Raw genomic sequence first — 17,840 nt, 5'->3', positions numbered from 1 at the left:
TTCAGAATGTGGAGCAGAGAAAGGTTTATTTAGTTTATTTATTTAAATTTAATTTAAATAAATTAATTTATTAATTTTATTTTATTAATTTAATTTATTTAATTTAGTTTATTTATTTATTTATTTAAATAGCCCTGCAGTGGGCTATTTAAGGAGACACATGTCTTATACCCTGAAAAGCCCCTCGCTACCCCCAAGGGGTTCAGCAAAGCATTTTTAAAAGCCAGCTTGAGGTGGAGGGGGGGACAGGGGGGTGGCAGGGTATGTGATCAGCTCATGCACAGTTCTCTGATTGGCTGATAGTGAGGGAACAGGGTAGTGTTACAGGGGTTAATTTGATCAGTCCTTAGTCTCCAGGAGATCTGGGGCTATGTGCTCACGGTCATCAAGAAGTTAACATTTCCCATTTGGCGGGGGGTTTTCACATCCGTAAAACAAATGTGTGCAATTCTGAAAGTGTGCATCAAATGCTATTATCTAAGCACTTTCAGTTCACTTCAGTTCTCTCAGTCATGTCTGACTCTTTGCGACCCCATGAACCGCAGCACGCCAGGCCTCCCTGTCCATGAGCAACTCCCAGAGTTTACCCAAACTCATGTCCATTGAGTCGGTGATGCCATTCAACCATCTCATCCTCTGTCGTCCCCTTCTCCTCCTGCCTTCAATCTTTCCTAACATCAGGGCCTTTTCCAATGAGTCAGCTTTTCGCATCAGGTGGCCAAAATATTGGAGTTTCAGCTTCAACATCAGTCCTTCCAATGAACACCCAGGACTGATTTCCTTTAGGATGAACTGGTTGGATCTCCTTGTAGTCCAAGGGACTCCCGAGAGTATTCTCCAGCACCACGATTCAAAAGCATCAATTCTTCTGCACTCAGCTTTCTTTATAGTCCAACTCTCACATCCATACATAACTACTGGAAAAACAACAGCCTTGACTAGATGGACCTTTGTTGACAAAGTAATGTCTCTGCTTTTTAGTATGCTGTCTAAGTTGGTCGTAACTTTGCTTCTAAGGAGTAAGCGTCTTTTAATTTCATGGCTGCAATCACCATCTGCAGTGATTTTGGAGCCCCCCAAAATAAAGTAAACCACCATTTCCACTGATTCCCCATCTATTTCCCATGAAGTGATGGGACCAGATGCCATGATCTTCGTTTTCTGAATGTTGAGCTTTAAGCCAACTTTTTCACTCTCCTCTTTCACTTTCATCAAGGGTGCTTTAGTTCTTCTTCACTTTCTGCCATAAGGATGGTGTCATCTGCATATCTGAGGTTATTGATATTTCTCCTGGCAATCTTGATTCCAGCTTGTGCTTCTTCCAGCCCAGCATTTCTCATGATGTACTCTGCATATAAATTAAATAAGCAGGGTGACAATATATAGCCTTGACGTACTCCTTTTCCTATTTGGAACCAGTCTGTTGTTCCATGTCCAGTTCTAACTGTTGCTTCCTGACCTGCATATAGGTTTCTCAAGAGGCAGGTCAGGTGGTCTGGTATTCCCATCTCTTTTAGAATTTTCCGCAGTTTATTGTGATCCACACAGTCAAAGCCTTAGAAGCTAAAGCAGAGGATATGGGGAAGGCCTGTCCTGGGAAGGCCCCACAGGGTCCAGCTCAGTTATAAGTCTTTAATTAAGAGGGATCCGTGTGGTCAAGCACACATTTTGGCAGAGGTTTACTGCTAGTCAGAAGGAGCTGGTGTCTCTATTAATGATGTTAGTGCTTTTCTAGATTTAAGAAGATTCAAGGATTTGTATCCTAAAAAATATTTAACTGTCTGAAGACCAGATTTTCCCAGAGCACAAAGTGCCTCATTCCTGAGCTCTGCCTTGAACTCCTTTCAGGGTGTGTTGAAAGTCACTGACTGCAGTGGCTCATGAATTCACCCATGTAAACACAGAAGGCAAGTGACAATTTTTAGTTGGCTTTGAGTACCTGCCACCCTCCTAGGATGTAAGGTCTGTAGGGGTGGAGATTTGTCATTGCTCACTGTTGTCCCAGAGTCTGGAAGGGTAGCATATTATGTTCTAGGAATGTTGGCTGAATAAATGAGGAAACAGCTTAGTTAAGTGTTTGGCCCAGTGCTGCACAGAGTAAATGGCAGAGCTACACCTTGACTCAGGTATAGTTTGGAATCTTTTACTATTTGCTGAGAAGATGAAACTGAGAAATGGAATATTTCCTGGCATATAAGTAAACAAGGGTGTCACAGTCATGATTGACTGCAGCCCTCCAGCATGAGTTTGTGAGCCCTAAGGGCACTGGGGGAGGGAGAAGAATACCTGAGATCTGACAGCTATTGAGCTGCAGCCATTCCTTATGGTAAACCCCCAGGGAGCCGGGGATGTGAGAAACACAGTATACTGGCCCAGGATAGCTGACAGGCAAATGAAAGGAATGATTTCCATGATCCCAGACTCTCCCATCTTTCCATACATAGAAAAACACAGAATTCCTTAACTTGGGATATCTGGTTTTCTTTAATTAATAATAATCTCTTCATGTTTGGACTACCTGCCCTTTGTTGTAAAACTTCTATATAACCTGACTCCTTCCCTCACCTCCTCAGAGCAGTTCTCTCAGGATTACTTGAGATGCTGTCGCCGGGGCTTGAAGTCCTAAATATTCCCACTGAATGAAGCATAACTCTCAACTTTTAGGTTGTGGATACATATTTTTTTTCAGTTGACAAAACCAACACAGAAGAAAGGAGGTCTGCAATGACTGTAGAGATGAAAATGAAGCCGGATGACATTAGCATCTAGCTTCAGACAACTAGGCTAGACTTTGCAGTCAGTTAAGCTGATAAATTTCTTTCTTTTTAAAAAAAATTTTTATTTTCTGGTTGCACCATGGAATCTTAGTTCCATGACCAGGGATCGAACCCACACTTCCTGCTTTGGAAACACAATTTTAATCACTGGACTAGCAAGGAAGTCTTCTTTCTTTAATTTTTTTCCTTTCGTTTATTTGTCAAGTCAGGTGGCTGTGATTTTCACCCCAAAGAATCCCTACGTGGTAGACCTTCAAAAACCTGAGTTGAATAAGAAATATCTTATCCAACTATTTTTAGCAAAGGGTATGTCTGTTTCAGGTGTTGGCCTGTCCTTTCAGCTGAAGTGGGACCCAGCCAGCTTTACTCTCACCTCCGCCCTCTCCTGTCCTTAATTCATTTCAGCACATGTTGACCTGAAACAGGAAATCCACACATGACCTTCATGTTCTTTTAGACCTTTTTTTTTTCTTACTTGGGCACTTGGGATTATATTTTCAAAAAACCTCAGCAGAAGTTGAATGTCAAGGGACTTTCCTGGTGATCCAGTGGTTAAGACTCTGTGCTCCCAATGTAGGGGCCCAGATGCAATCCCTGGCCAGGGAACTAAGATCCCACATGCCACTCAATGACGTTAAAAAAAAAAAGGTGGAGTGCCAAATAATGATGAGACTGGCTTCCAAGAAAGTTATATATCATATCTAAAGTACAGCTGCAAATGTATATTTTCACCTACATTTACTGCAGGGAAGCAGCTGTCTTCTGTACTATCTGTCCCTTTCTGTTGTTAATCAAGTTTGCATTTTTCATTTTTCTCAAACAGAAATATGTTTATACTCCTGTGTCCTGGGACAGGGTGAAATTTAGCTTCATCGACATTCTAATTTTAAAACCATCAACTTGACAAATTTTACTGTCCATCAGTTTGAGTACATCTACTTCAAGCACTTTGAAAATCACCTCTTTTTTTGTTTGTTTGTTTGATGACGCTAGTCACAATTCTACTTCACAGAAGAATGTCCCTGGTGGGTTGGGGGTTGTCTGTATAAAAGAACCTTCTCTTTTGCATGCTGCTGCTAAGTCGATTCAGTTGTGTCTGACTCTGTGCGACCCCAGAGACGGCAGCCCACCAGGCTCCCCCGTCCCTGGGATCCTCCAGGCAAGAACACTGGAGTGGGTTGCTATTTCCTTCTCCAATGAAGGAAAGTGAAAAGTGAAAGTGAAGTCACTCAGCCGTGTCCGACTCTTAGCGACCCCATGGACTGCAGCCCACCAGGCTCCTCTGTCCATGGGATTAGTGATCTTTAAAAGTTTGTGTTAAGACTCAGGAACTAACTCCTACAACTAGTAAACCATTTGGAACCTGTCACTAAACACGTACTTTCAGTCAACAGGAAACAAACCTTCTCCTCTTCCCCTACCTCCAGTACAACACTAATCTCCTCTCCCCCTATCTCCAGTACACCACGAAACACACTATGTTCCGCATCTACAGACTTGCCTAATCTGGGCATTTCATGCAAGTGGACTCATACAATATGTTTTTATTTATTTATCTTTGGACTAACTTCTCTCCCTTATATACATAAAGGAGACATGCTTATGTTCACCTGCAGGCCTGTACAAAATCATTCATTCCAGAATCATTCTGAGTAACCACCGTGGGAAACGACATGGGTTATAGTACGCAAGACTCAGAGGAGCTAAACTTATTTTGCTTATTTGTACCATGTTTTATACTGAGCCAGCAATTCAAAATAAACTCTTGCTCTCATAACAACCTCAATGAATTCAAATACTATTCAGACGTAATATTCAGCCAAACACAAAGGAGTTCAGACTTGTGTTTCCATTTATTTGATGTCAAAAGCAGAAAAATATAAAATACGGTGATCATAGTCAGAATGGTGGGTTTCTATTGGGGGGTTACTGACTGGAAAATGGTGAAAACCATCCTGTCTACGTGTTTCAGAAGTTCTGTATATTGATTTAGATGTTGGCCATACACACGTTGAGGCTTCCATGACAGCTCAGTTGGTAAAAAATCTGCCTGCAATGCAGGAGACCCTGGTTCAATTCCTGGGTCAGGAAGATCCACTGGAGAAGGGATAGGCTACCCACTCCAGTATTCTTGGGCTTCCTTTGTGGCTCAGCTGGTAAAGAATCTGCCTGCAATTCGGGAGACCTGGGTTCAACCCCTAGGTTGGGAAGATTCCCTAGAGAAGGGAAAGGCTACCACCCCAGTATTCTAGCCTAGGGAATTCCATGGATGATATAGTCCATGGGATCACAAAGAGTCAGACACGACTCAGAGACGTTCACTTTCACTTTTCATATACACATTTATATATACAAGAAGTCAAGTCGTATACTTAATATCTATGTACTCTATAATATGTAAAGCAATCATCAGATGAAAAACAAACGCCAAGAATATTTTTCTCACAAAGCAAACTTCTGGCCCTGGTGTTTCCCCCCTGAATACTTACAAATATTTAAGACAGAAATGATGCCAATCTCCAACATATTCCTCAAGAGAACAGATTTAGGGGGACTACCCCCACCCTGTTTTATCAGTTTTGATACCATCTTCACAATAGACATTATAGGAAAAGGGCAATCACAGGCCAAACTCTTCTGGATGGTGATGCCAAAACCCAATACTAATCATTGGCAGTCTAGATTCAGAGTTTGAGTTGTTTGTTTGTTTTTCATTTTTTGGCTGCCAAATGTGGCCTCACCATGGATTGAACCTGTGCCCCCTGAAACTGGGAGCACAGAGTTTTAACCAGTGGATGGCCAGGGGCGTCCCATATTCAGAGATTTTTAGAAAGAAATTGGGATTTAATGGCAGGATTTCCATCAGGATCACTGGCTGTTTGGAGGATGCCTTGGGGAGTGGTGGTGCAGTGGTAAAGAATCCACCTTCCAATTCAGGACACGCAGGAGACACTGGTTTGATCTATGTGTCGGGAAGATCCCCTGGAGAAGGAAATGGCAACCCACTCCAGTATTCTTGCCTGGAGAGTCCCATGGACAGAGGAGCCTGTTGGGCTACAGTCCATGGGGTTGCAGAGTCAGGGACAACTGAACATGCATGCTTACGCTTACTTACTTGATGATTGGAGAGAAGGGACAAAGCCATTGGGATTAGTGAAATAAACATTTGGTGACAGAAGTTAGAAGGGCCTGGGTCATCCTCAGGGATAGTCCTGGGGTGAGGCCTCGAGGGTGGGGCTATGGATGGGTCCCTCTCAGAGGAGGAGATGGGAGTCTGTCCTCTGCTTCTACAAGGTCTAGGAATGGAGGAGAAACCTGCAGGGCCTGGATTCTGGTGAGAAAGGATGAACAGGGAGGGTGAGCCATCAGAGCCAGTGCAGGCCAGGGCCCGTCCTCAGCCTAGGCTGCTCAGACAGTGGCTTACATCAGTAGTCAGTGAGAGACTTCCCTGGTGTCTCAATAGCAAAGAATCCACCTGCCAATGCAGGAGGCAGGGGTTTGATCCCTGATCTGGGAATATACTACATGCCTTGGAGCAACTAAGCCCATTCACCACAAATACTGGGCCTGTACACTAGAGCCCACATGTCACAACTACTGAAGCCCGCCTGCCCCAGAGCCTGCTCCACAGCAAGAGAAGCCACTGCAAGGAGGAGCCCCTCACCACAACTGGAGGGGAGCCCCTGCTCTCCACAACTGGAGAAAAGCCCATGCAGCAGTGGAGACCCAGCACGGCCAAAAATAAATGAATAAATTAAAAAAAATTTTAAGTCAGTAAGACATTGAGGGTCACAAACTTCATTAAATTCCCAGGGTACCAGCCTAGATGGCTACTTTCCCAATTAAATTTGTATGAACTCCTTCTCATCCAAGGCTGGTCCATTGAAGGGAAGTTAAATCTTGGCAGAGCCATCATGTGACAGTTGGTTTGGAATGTCCTAAGTTCGGAGCCAGCTTAGGGGTCAAACAGACCGCTGGTTACGTGGGGTGGTCACCTGGTCATCGGGAAAGCTCAGCGTGAGACAGCTGACAGTGTGAAGATGCTGGGGGAGGATGAACACATGGTTGTACTTCCCCTGGGCCTTCAGAGGGGCTTCCTTCGGAGAAATCTGTCATGTCTGGGGTCAGGGATTAAGTCCTAGAGGTGGGGGGCTGGGTCAGGGTTTGAGCCATTCTTTTGGCCCAAGACTTCCTCTGGGGTATCAACTCTCTCCTCGCAGAAACCCTGGGCCAGGATATTTTGAAAAAGAGGGGGAGAGGAGCCCTTGGTTCATGAATAGGGCATCATCGGGAAGTCTTAGGGATTCAGGGATCTCTGTCCTCAAGGAACCAACTACATTCCTGTCTCAGTTCCATCATGCATCGTATGACTCTGGACGAGGCACTTAAAATCGCTAAATTTCAATGCTGTGAACTAGCAACCCACACCAGTACTCTTGCCTGGGAAATCCCATAGACAGAACTGGCGGGCTACAGCACACAGGGTCACAAAGAGTCAGACACAATGACTAAATAACAACAACACGATGTGGGCTACAGCCACTGCACTGTCCCCTCCACAGGGCTGACATAGGAGTCATGGGAAAGATTGAGATACATTCTCCACGAGCCGCAAAAGCACCCTTCCCATGTACAGGATGAAAAGAAAACATCCACCCTTCCCTGTCCTATAGCCATCCAAGTCCTCTTTCTGGAGGCAAGCCTACCCAGTTTCTAGCTTTTTCTTCTGCACAGTTATTGAGCAAGCACTTAAAGAGGACTTCTGAAGTACCCATTCTTAATTTTTCCTTGTATTTAACCATTTTAAGCCTCATACCACGATACTATAGGTTCTATTTAAGAACAGTGCAGAGAACTGTGGGGAGAGGTCAGTCCATCATCTTCCTAGGTTCATGCTGCTTCTAGAGGGATTTGAACCAGTGCCCATGTTCTCAGTTTATATTGTGCTGCCTTCCTATATTGCCTCATCTACATAAAGGTATCTGGTGGACTTCCAAGGTGATCCAGTGGTTAAGACTCTGTGCTTTCAATGCAGGGGCGTGGGTTCGATCCCTGGTCAGGGAACTAAGATCCCACATGCCACATGGTGAGGCCAAAAGAAAAAATTAAAGGTATTTACCCACATAATCTCTCCCTTGAGTGTTTTAAGTGCACCCCAAACTGTAAGATCTTCTTAAAGCCTAACTTTGATTCAGGAGGCTCTGCTAGGCAGCTGGTCGGATAAGGGGATCAAAGGTTTAAAGTGTGAATAAGTTATCACTGACTTTCCTGTGCTCTTCTGCCAGCAAGATGCCAACAGCTCTCTTTGTTATGAATGTATTTCCTAGGATCTGGTCTGATGGAGACAAAAAGGAAACTTGCTCCTCAGTTAAGAAGATACACACCTCACCCCCAGCAGTGGGTCAGAAAAGTGGGCATCCTGCCACACCCCAGGGTGCACCCTACAAACCAGTCAATTGAAGGTACTTTGGAAATTCAGTCTTTAAATAGACTGTAGAATAATGATAGAAGTTTATTTAGTATACTGTGTGTAAGAGAAAACTATAAAAATGTTAAGCCATATTCCTTTTTTTCCATGTATGAAAATTTAAATTTGCCAAGTTATTTGTGCCATGACCAGAAAAGTGAAGGTGTATTTACAACTCAGGTTTGTGTACATGTAATAGTCAACAATGTCTGGATATTAATGTTTTAATGTTAGCTGATGGCTGAATATTAGCAGAAGTAGGTCTCTCCGTGAAACGGTGCAGTCAGGTTATTTTTTTTAAATTAATGGATGTTAGTATTTAGGACAGGTTTTTTTGGGGAAGGGTTGTTTTATTTTTCATTTGGCTGTGCCAGCTCTTAGTTGCAGCGTGTGGGATCTAGTTCCCTGACCAGGGATCGAACCTGGACCCCCTGCATTGGGAGCATGGAGTCTTATCCACTGGACCACCAGGGAAGTCCAGTCGTGGTTAAACAGTAGGATATCAGTATTTTCAAAACTTCTATAATTGATTATATTTATGATGAAATGTTAGTCAAATGAATAAAATAAATTATTTTGTCTTGAATTCAATCCAGTGCCCTAATAAAAGTGTGCTTGTAATCACCTACAAAATTCTAAACAACAGATGATCAGTGTGGTAGCAGCCTATGTGAATTCACAGAGGCCAGCGTGGCTTTGACAGATGTTAAAAATAGAGCAGCGGGCACTTGCCTGGGAGTCCAGAGGTTGAGATTTTGCCTTCCAGTCCAGGAGGTGTGAGTTCCATCCCTGCTCTAGGAGCTAAGATCCCGCATGCCTGGCAGCCAAATAAAAACAAAATGTAAAACAAAAGCAATATTGTAACAAATTCAATAGGCTTCAAACAGACTTTAAAATCAGTCCACATTAAAAAAAAATATATAGCAATTTAGCTGGACTTCAAAATGGGCAGGATGAGTGATGGGACTCTGTCATTGAATCATAACATGGGAGTTTAGTACCATTTGTAGATTGAATATTTCACAATGATACAGGTTGCCTTCAGCTGAAAAGCCAAGGGCTCTGTCTCACTTCTTTTCTGCTCCTCTCCTTTGCCTTCCCTTGTCCACCAAGGCAGATGGCCCAGCAGCAGCTGAGTCATGCTTGTTTTACCCACCACATCCATGCAGCCTATCTCCTTGCCCAAGGCAACAAAACCTCACCGAGCAATTCCTGAGCAACACCACCAGTGACTGACAGTCACTCTGTGTCCCCACCCCCGCCTGCCAGACTCCCCTGAGGACCTTTTGGAGGAGCTCCCTCATGACAGAGCAGAGGAAGAAACCCTATCTAACGCCAAGGTAAGGTCGCTTGTCTTTGTCTGAGACGGATATGTTGCTTTGTTCGTTTATTTCATGTCAATTGAATTCACCTGTGAAAATCTGGATTATCAATGGTTTACACAGTTTCCGTGATGGGGAGGGTGCCCCTCACAGATCTCTAACCAACTGATAGCTGATACAAAGGGGTATTCAAGGGACTTCCCTGGTGGTCCAGTGGTTAAGAAGCTGCCTTTCGATGCAGGGGCTGCAGGTTCAGTCCCTGATTGGGGAACTAAGATCCTACACGCCGCAGAGCAACTAAGCCTGTGTGCCACAACTGGAAAGTCCAGTGCACTGTGACAAAAGATCCCGAGTGCTCCAACTAAGACCCGATGCAGTCAAATACATATCAATAAAATAAAATAAAAAGAGGGCAATCAAAAATGGCAGCATCTGTCCTACTGGACAAGCATTTCCACCAGCAGGCATTTCTCCTCCTTGGACAAGGATTCTGTGATTGCCAACCAAATCGGACTTAGGGACACATCCTCTAGGAAAAGCCAGTCAGTACCTTTTGGCATGAGTAGGTTTGGCCCCTTTTGCTTTTGGGTGCCCTTGAGTCAACTGCTGTTTCCCATTTGGTTTTCTAGATTCACCAAGAGGACAAAAGACATGTGCAGGTGAGGAAAGGAAATTCAAACTCCTTAAAAAAAAAAAAAACAAAAAACCTGGTCTTACCCTCATAGTATCTTCTTTTCTATTTGTATCTGCAGGTGGTCTCAAGAACCAATGAAAAGGGTATGTGTTTTAGAATTACTCACTCAATGAGGAAAAGGGAGGTGGGGCTTTCTTGCTGGTCTTAGGTCTGGAAAGTTATCCTGTTTCTAGTTTCCTGCTGGGGATGAGGACTGGAGGTAGCTCTGCACCCCCTGGGAATAGCTGTGTTCTGTTGAGGGGGTGTGGATCTGCATACATGGGGCTTTAGAAGTGGGTGTGTGGGGAGGATCTATGTGAAGTGATTGTGAATGTGTGGGCAATGTGTACAGTTAAAAACACGTGTTTCCCAGGACTTCCCTGGTAATCCAGTGACTAAGACTCCGTGCTCCCAATGCAGTGAACCCAGGTTTGATTCCTGGCATGCCTCAACAAGACCCAGAGCAGCCAAATAAATAAATTAAAAAAAAAAATACGTTTCCCCCGTAGATACGTCCCACTTACACATCACAATTGCCAGCATCACATTTCCCAAAAAGTGCCATCAGCCCTGAATACTTTATGTACATTATCTCGTTCAACCCTCCCCACTGTGCCTGGGCAATGACCCACTATCCCCACTTCTCAGAGAGAGAAACAGAGGCGCAGAGATGATTGACCCATGCTCAGGAGCTCCTATGTAGAAGAGCCAACATGTGAATTCAAATGTGTGGCCAAGAAGCTAAACAGCTGACTTTCAGTTACCACTCAACCATGGGGTCATTTGTCTTAGGGCAAGACAGTCTGGGCATCAGTGTACAGAGGCCACAGACACCGCCCATCATCAGAAGGGGCCTCAGTGGTCCCAGAACCCAGAGCAACTATGAAAGTGAAAGTTGAGTTGTGTCTGACTCTTTGCAACCCCACGGACTGTAGCCTGCCAGGCTCCTCTGTCCATGGAATTCTTCAGGCAAGAATACTGGAGTGTTTTGCCATTCCCTTCTCCAGGGATCTTCCCAACCCAGGGATCGAATGAACCCGAGTCTCCCACACTGTGGGCAGATTACCGTCTGAGCCACCAGGGATGCCAGGGCAGCTATAGGTACATTTAAAGCCAACTTTGGCATCGATGTGAGTGTGAATGCCCATCAGAAGCCACATGCTCCTGGTCAGTCCACAGAGTCTGAGACTCTGTGTAGACAATGCAGGTTGATATCTACCAGTGCTAGGGTCACTTCTCAGCCTCTGGCCCTAACCATATAAAAATCAGGGAGAGAGCTTCCGTGGTGACATAGTGGTAAAGAATCCACCTGCCAATGCAGGGGACACAGGTTCCATCCCTGATCTGGGAAGGTCCCACACACCATGCGGCAGCTAAGCCTCTTCTCCACAACTACTGAGCCTGAGCTCTAGAGCCCTCAAGCCGCAACCGCTGAGCCCGTGTGCCTACAGTCTGCACTCTGCAACAAGAGAAGCCACTGCAATGAAAAACCCTCACACCAAAATTAGAGAGTAGCCCTTGCTCGCCACAGCTAGAGAGAAAGCCCTTGTGCAGTAATAAAGACCCATTGCAGCCAAAAGATAAATAAAATTTTTAAAAATTGTTAAGACTTGTTTTTTAGAAAAAAAATCAGGGAGATATTTTAGTGTATTTAATAGTATTATGACCACAAGCTCTGCAACTCATGTGAGCTTCATCCCCCAGAACCGTGATAGATAAGAACCCCGGATTTGGCTTTGTTGTTAGCCTGAACACCCTGCTTCTCATTTCTTTCCCGTTCCTCTCCTTTGCCTTTCTTTGCCCACCAAGGAGGGTGGCCCCTAATTCTCAGTGCTTGCTTGTTAACTGATCGCGGCCACAGACTCTCGCCCGCGGTCCACATCGAGCAGACCTCTCTGAGTGATTCCTGAGCAGCGTCACCAAAGGCTGACAGTTGCTCTGTGTCTTTCCAGCTCCCCCCGAGGGCCTGGTGGAGGAGCTGCCCATGCACAGGGCAGAGGAAGAGAGCCCGTCCAACACCAAGGTAAGCTCAACCATCTTTTAATTCATTAATAAACTTAAAATTTGGCTGCACCGGGTCTTGGTTGCTGCGCACGGGCTCTCTCTAGCTGTGGCAAGCAGGGGCTGCTCTTCACTGCGGTGTACAGGCTTTCCACGGCAGTGGCTCCTCTTGTTGCAGAACACAGGCTCTAGGGCGCACAGGCTCAGTAGCTGTGGCGCACGGGCTTAGTTGCTCCTGGGCATGTGGGATCTTCCCAGATCGGGGAGCAAATCCGCATCCCCTGTATTGGCAGGTGGATTCTTTACCACTGGACCACCAGGGAAGTCCAAGTTCACCCATCTTTGTCTGAGATGAGAGTGCTGCTTTTTGGGTTTCTTTCTTTCATTTCTAATTCATTTGAATTCACGTAGGAAAATTCGAGCGTGTTCATTAGAGGTGGGGTTTACAATTTCCTCAAAGGAGAACATTGAGTCTCTCACCTATGACCCGTGATTCCAGAAAAGAAAGGGAAGGTGTTAGTCGGTCAGTTGTGTCTGACTCTTTTGCGACCCCATGGACTTTAGCCCACCAGGCTCCTCCGTCCGTGGAATTCTCCAGGCAAGAATACTGGAGCGGTTGGCCTTTCTCTTCTCCAGGGGATCTTCCAAACTCAGGGATGGAATCCGGGTCTCCTGCACTGTGGGCAGATTCTTTATCGTCTGAGCCACCAGGGTGCCCTAGGCCATTCACACAGGCAGCATGGGTTTAGAGATCACGCAGGGACCTTTCCTCATCAGAAATGCTTCCTCAGTGGAGTAAGAATTTTGCAATGGGCGGACCAGTATGGACTTGAAAGATCCATGGTGCAGGAAAAGCTTGTCCCTTTTTCACCAGTGTTGTCTTCTACACTATCTTTTGGGACCTTTGACTGGACAGTTTTCCCACCTGTTTTTCTAAAGTCCCCTATAGGATCAAAGACCCACATTGACAGTGCACAGCATGATCTGATACCCATAGCTGTTTTCTCTTCTGTCATGGCAGGTGACCTCAGGGCTAACTGAAAATGGTACGTACCCTGGAATTACTCATTTGCTTCGTGGCGGGGCCCGGGGACGGGGGATGCGGAGAATGCGGATAATGAGAAAGATGGGCTGTGTTGGCAGGCTTTCATCTGGATCAGATCAGATCAGATCAGTCGCTCAATCATGTCCGACTCTTTGCAACCCCATGAATCGCAGCACACCAGGCCTCCTTGTCCATCACCAATTCCCGGAGTTCACTCAGACTCACGTCCATTGAGTCAGTGATGCCATCCAGCCATCTCATCCTCTGTCGTCCCCTTCTCCTCCTGCCCCCAATCCCTCCCAGCATCAGAGTCTTTTCCAATGAGTCTACTCTTCCCATGAGGTGGCCAAAGTACTGGAGTTTCAGCTTCAGCATCATTCCTTCCAAAGAAATCCCAGGGCTGATCTCCTTCAGAATGGACTGGTTGGATCTCCTTGCAGTCCAAGGGACTCTCAAGAGTCTTCTCCAACACCACAGTTCAAAAGCATAAATTCTTCGGCGCTCAGCCTTCTTCACAGTCCAACTCTCACATCCATACATGACCACAGGAAAAACCATAGCCTTGACTAGACAGACCTTTGTTGGCAAAGTAATGTCTCTGCTTTTGAATATGCTATCTAGGTTGGTCATAACTTTCCTTCCAAGGAGTAAGCGTCTTTTAATTTCATGGCTGCAGTCACCATCTGTAGTGATTTTGGAGCCCAGAAAATTAAAGTCTGACACTGTTTCCACTGTTTCCCCCTCTATTTCCCATGAAGTGGTGGGACCGGATGCCATGATCTTCGTTTTCTGAATGTTGAGCTTTAAGCCAACTTTTTCACTCTCCACTTTCACTTTCATCAAGAGGCTTTTGAGTTCCTCTTCACTTTCTGCCATAAGGATGGTATCATCTGCATATCTGAGGTGATTGATATTTCTCCCGGCAATCTTGATTCCAGCTTGTGTTTCATCCAGTCCAGCATTTCTCATGATGTACTCTGCATATAAGTTAAATAAACAGGGTGACAATATACAGCCTTGACGAACTCCTTTTCCTATTTGGAACCAGTCTGTTGTTCCATGTCCAGTTCTAACTGTTGCTTCCTGACCTGCATACAAATTTCTCAAGAGGCATGTCAGGTGGTCTGGTATTCCCATCTCTTTCAGAATTTTCCACAGTTTATTATGATCCACACAGTCAAAGGCTTTGGCATAGTCAATAAAGCAGAAATAGATGTTTTTCTGGAACTCTCTTGCTTTTTTGATGATCCAGCAGATGTTGGCAATTTGGTCTCTGGTTTCTCTGCCTTTTCTAAAACCAGCTTGAACATCAGGAAGTTCACGGTTCACATATTGCTGAAGCCTGGCTTGGAGAATTTTGAGCATTACTTGACTAGCGTGTGAGATGAGTGCAATTGTGCGGTAGTTTGAGCATTCTTTGGCATTACCTTTCTTTGGGATTGGAATGAAAACTGACCTTTTCCAGTCCTGTGGCCACTGCTGAGTTTTCCAAATTTGCTGGCATGTTGAGTGCAGCACTTTCACAGCATCATCCTTCAGGATTTGGAATAGCTCAACTGGAATTCCATTACCTCCACTAGCTTTGTTCATAGTGATGCTTTCTAAGGCCCACTTGACTTCACATTCCAGGATGTCTGGCTCTAGGTCAGTGATCACACCATCGTGATTATCTGGGTCATGAAGATCTTTTTATACAGTTCTTCTGTGTATTCTTGCCATCTCTTCTTAATATCTTCCGCGTCTGTTAAGTCCATACCATTTCTGTCCTTTATCGAGCTCATCTTTGCATGAAATGTTCCTTTGGTATCTCTGATTTTCTTGAAGAGATCCCTAGTCTTTCCCATTCTATTGTTTTCCTCTATTTCTTTGCATTGATCGCTGAAGAAGGCTTTCTTATCTCTTCTTGCTATTCTTTGGAACTCTGCATTCAGATGTATATATATTTCCTTTTCTCCTTTGCTTTTCACTTCTCTTCTTTTCACAGCTATTTGTAAGGCCTCCCCAGACAGCCATTTTGCTTTTTTGCATTTCTTTTCTATGGGAATGGTCTTGATCCCTGTCTCCTGTACAATGTCATGAACCTCATTCCGCAGTTCATCAGGCACTCTATCTATCAGATCTAGGCCCTTAAATCTGTTTCTCACTTCCACTGTATAATCATAAGCGATTGGATTTAGGTCATACCTGAATGGTCTAGTGGTTTTCCCTACTTTCTTCAATTTAAGTCTGAATTTGGCAATAAGGAGTTCATGGTCTGAGCCACAGTCAGCTCCTGGTCTTGTTTTTGCTGTCTGTATAGAGCTTCTCCATCTTTGGTTGCAAAGAATATAATCAATCTGATTTTGGTGTTGACCATCTGGTGATGTCCATGTATAGAGTCTTCTCTTGTGTTGTTGGAAGAGGGTGTTTGTTATGACCAGTGCATTTTCTTGGCAAAACTCTATTAGTCTTTGCCCTGCTTCATTCTGTATTCCAAGGCCAAATTTGCCTGTTACTCCAGGTGTTTCTTGACTTCCTACTTTTGCATTCCAGTCCCCTATAATGAAAAGGACATCTTTTTTGGGTGTTAGTTCTAAAAGGTCTTGTAGGTCTTCATAGACCTGTTCAACTTCAGCTTCTTCAGCGTTACTGGTTGGGGCATAGAGTTGGATTACTGTGATATTGAATGGTTTGCCTTGGAAACGTTTTTGAGATTGCATCCAAGTACTGCATTTCAGACTCTTTTGTTGATCATGATGGCCACTCCATTTCTTCTGAGGGATTCCTGCCCGCAGTAGTAGATATAATGGTCATCTGAGTTAAATTCACCCATTCCAGTCCATTTCAGCTCGCTGATTCCTAGAATGTCGACATTCACTCTTGCCATCTCTTGTTTGACCACTTCCAATTTGCCTTGATTCATGGACCTGACATTCCAGGTTCCTATGCAATATTGCTCTTTACAGCATCAGACCTTGCTTCTATCACCAGTCACATCCACAACTGGGTATTGTTTTTGCTTTGGCTCCATCCCTTCATTCTTTCTGGAGTTATTTCTTCACTGATCTCCAGTAGCATATTGGGCACCTACTGACCTGGGGAGTTTCTCTTTCAGTACCCTATCATTTTGCCTTTTCATACTGTTCACGGGGTTCTCAAGGCAAGAATACTGAAGTGGTTTGCCATTGCCTTCTCCAGTGGACCACATTCTGTCAAATCTCTCCACCATGACCCGCCTGTCTTGGGTTGTCCCACGGGCATGGCTTAGTTTCATTGAGTTAGACAAGGCTGTGGTCCTAGTGTGATTAGATTGACTAGTTTTCTGTGAATATGGTTTCAGTGTGTTTGCCCTCTGATGCCCTCTTGCAACACCTACCGTCTTCGAGCCTCCCCAATTCTGAATTCCTGCTGGGAACAGGGGCTGAGGATGGGGTGAGAGAAGCTGATTTCCCAGGCAAAGAACCATGGCTGTTTTTCTTTTCTAAATACTTGTTTACTTACGGCTCACTGGGTCTTCATTGCTGCACCTGGGCTTTCTCTAGTTGCAGCGAGCAGGGGCTACTCTCTGGTCGCCGTGCGCAGGCTTCTCATGGCGGTGGCTTCTCGTTGTGGAGCACGGGCTGTAGGGCTCTCGGGCTTCAGTAGTTGTGGCACATGGATTCAGTAAGTTTCGGCTCCTGGGCTCTAGAGCACAGGCTCAGCAGTTGTGGCTCGAGGGCTCAGTTGCTCTGAGGCAGGTGGAATCTTCCTGGATCAGGGATCCAACCCGTGTCTCTTGGGTGGGCAGGTGGATCCTTTAGCACAGGGTCACCAGGGATGCCCCCATGGCAGTTTCATTGCCTTTAAATTTTGTTTATTTTTGGCTGCATTGGGTGTTCAATTTTTTTAATTTTTTAAATTTAGATTGCCTTCAGGTGGTGACCCCGTATGTGTGTGTGTGTGTGTGTACTTCCCTAGGTTGATGTTGCTTCCAACAACACAACTGCCAGCGTCAACTTCTTTTTTTTTAATATTTTGATTTATTTATTTGACTGCACCAGGTCTTAGTTGCAGCACATGGGATCTAGTTCCCTGACTAGGGATCGAACCCCAGACCCCCACACTGAGAGCTCTGAGGCTTAGCCACTGGAAATCCCTAGTGTCAAGTTCTAAATGCAAAAGATCCCACTGCTACTGTTTCATATGATTAAATGCATTTAAAATGTCTCAAACCATACACTTAAAATGTGTGCAGTTCATTGTATGGCAGGTAGACCTCAGTAAGCTCAGTGGAAAAATCTTATCACCAGCCTGGCAAATGTCCACAAGGTTCCAAGAAGCACTGTGATTGGGTCAATGACAGCTTCTGTTAGTAATTTTCTCCTCCATCCAACCTTTCATATTCAGTTTGACAGGATGATAAGTGAAGTCATCCCTGTCCTAATTTCTCATGAGAGAAAGCAGAGACTGGGGAAAGTGGATGAGTTCTGGAGAGTCGCACAGACTGTGGGTGTGGAACTGAGGGAGGCCATCCAGACTCTTCCATCCAGAGCCTATGCACTTTCTCCCACACCCCTACTGCCTGGGAGAAGCTCAG

At 45.0% G+C, this 17,840-nt stretch overlaps 1 non-coding gene across 1 annotated transcript; it reads right to left on the bottom strand.

Moving 5' to 3' along the window:
• Positions 1-8,645: 8,645 nt before the first annotated feature.
• TRNAW-CCA (transfer RNA tryptophan (anticodon CCA)) lies at positions 8,646-8,718 on the bottom strand. Its single transcript has one exon. It is a non-coding gene; the product is annotated as a tRNA-Trp (tRNA).
• Between the last annotated feature and the right edge of the window lie 9,122 nt (positions 8,719-17,840).

Source organism: Bos javanicus, chromosome 17 (genome assembly GCF_032452875.1).
Source record: "Bos javanicus breed banteng chromosome 17, ARS-OSU_banteng_1.0, whole genome shotgun sequence".
NCBI classification, from domain to species: domain Eukaryota; kingdom Metazoa; phylum Chordata; class Mammalia; order Artiodactyla; family Bovidae; genus Bos; species Bos javanicus.
This window is presented reverse-complemented; position numbering and strand designations above follow the sequence as displayed.